This window comes from Asparagus officinalis, chromosome 7, assembly GCF_001876935.1.
Source record: "Asparagus officinalis chromosome 7, Aspof.V1, whole genome shotgun sequence".
NCBI lineage: Eukaryota > Viridiplantae > Streptophyta > Magnoliopsida > Asparagales > Asparagaceae > Asparagus > Asparagus officinalis.
The window spans coordinates 145,405,016-145,406,627 of NC_033800.1; the positions used below are offsets into that span (position 1 = coordinate 145,405,016).

Consider the following 1,612-nt stretch of genomic DNA (forward strand, 5'->3'; position numbering starts at 1 on the left):
TTGCATGCGACAAACAATAATCCTAAAATTAACAAAAAAAAAGATTCAATTCAATTTGCATACAAATATTAAGCAAGAATCCTACAACCACCAAAAAGACCCATTTAGTCAAAACTGAGTTACACCAAAATACCTTGAGAAAGGCAGACATACTTTGGAAAGAAAACAGAAGTACATTCATGTTTGGGTAAAAAAAAAAGAAATGTCTATGCATTTAGGAAAGAAAATGTGGAATTACCCCAACACGCAGGAAAAAAAGAGAGGATTCATTCCCTTAACAATCCGAGTATGTGAAAATGTCTATACATTCATTGCACTCAGCGGAATACTAGAGTAAGCAGAAATAAACCTTAAACAATGACATTGTTAAAAGACAATATATCTAAAAAGAAAAACCCTTAACTTTGGACGATGATCAAAAGATCCCCTATAACTTTGAAAATATCAGAAGGTGTCTTCTAACTTTCAGTTTTTGAGGGGTTTTCTGATAAAATCTCAAAGTTAAAAGGTTATTTTCTGATAAAATCATAAAGTTAAAAGAGGGTTTTGTAATAATTCATATATGTAAGAAAAGTTTATTTATTTATATTTGAAAGTTACGCGGAGCTATCAGTTTGTCATAATCGCCCAAAAAAAGCGGCCGAGCCTTTTTACAAATTCAACCAGTACTATGTCCACAAGCAAGAAGTTTACTACGATTGGGCCCAACTCGCGCACACTCGGCCAGGGCCCAAGTATCCGACAGCCCGAGCTCGACGACATCTGCGGTGGGGCCCGCCGAGCAGCAAAAACCTAAGGGGTTGTTTGGTTGTTGTTGGTAAAGTTGTGTATTTATGACACAACTTGAAAAGTTGTTGTCCACCTCATCAATTTTACTTTGTTTTTGATTCCATTGGAATCATAAATTGCTTGTTTGGTTTGTAAATGTAACTTTAATTGTTTGTTTGGAAAGTATAAAAAGTGGTCCCTACTCAAATGATCATATTAGTTAGAATTATTTTTTATTATTTTTTACTGACTTCAATGTTAGCTTTCTCCTAAAATCATGTCTTTTTTTTATAAAATCACTTTACAAGTCACATCAGCATATGAAATCACTTTACACTATTTTCACAATTACAAACAAACAATTGAAAATGATGAAAGATGACATTGGAACCACTTTTTTACCCTTTCTATCATTTTGGTAAAAACATACAACCAAACAGCCCATAAAAAAAGCAGCCCGCGCCATGCTCCACGTGGCGCTATCCGTGCTTGCTGTTCCTACCAAAACAGCGATTTAAGCTTCTCTTAAAGGGCGCCGCGGTCTTATCATCAGCGATATAAATGCTCTCTCTCTCTCGCGAAGGCAACAGGAGTCAAAGAACAGTGAGAGGGATTAAAAATCGAGCGGAGAGAGCTGGTGGCGATCGAAAGCCGACGAGAAGCGAAATTAGGGTTAGGGTTAGGGTTTTGAGGGCAGAGAAAAGAGGCTGCAGGTCGAAAAGAATCCGAAGCCGCTTCCGTCTCCTCAATTTCTTGTAATGGACCGCTTTCCCTCGGTGTATCCTCTCATCGATCGCCGGAAAGGTGATTTTTGTCGCTCTTCAGATCTGGTGATTTTTATGTT

The 1,612-nt window shown here is 37.4% G+C and overlaps 1 protein-coding gene across 2 annotated transcripts in view; it reads left to right on the forward strand.

Annotated features, from left to right (window-relative positions):
* The window catches only part of LOC109848356 (polyadenylate-binding protein-interacting protein 7-like), a 6,165-nt gene continuing 5,900 nt past the window's right edge, over positions 1,348-1,612 (forward strand). The window contains exon 1 of one of the 2 annotated variants that reach the window (XM_020417808.1): positions 1,348-1,572. The gene's annotated coding sequence lies outside the window, so the exon portion shown is untranslated. The remainder of the gene's footprint in view (positions 1,573-1,612) is intronic. The other variant, XM_020417807.1, reaches the window with a different exon arrangement.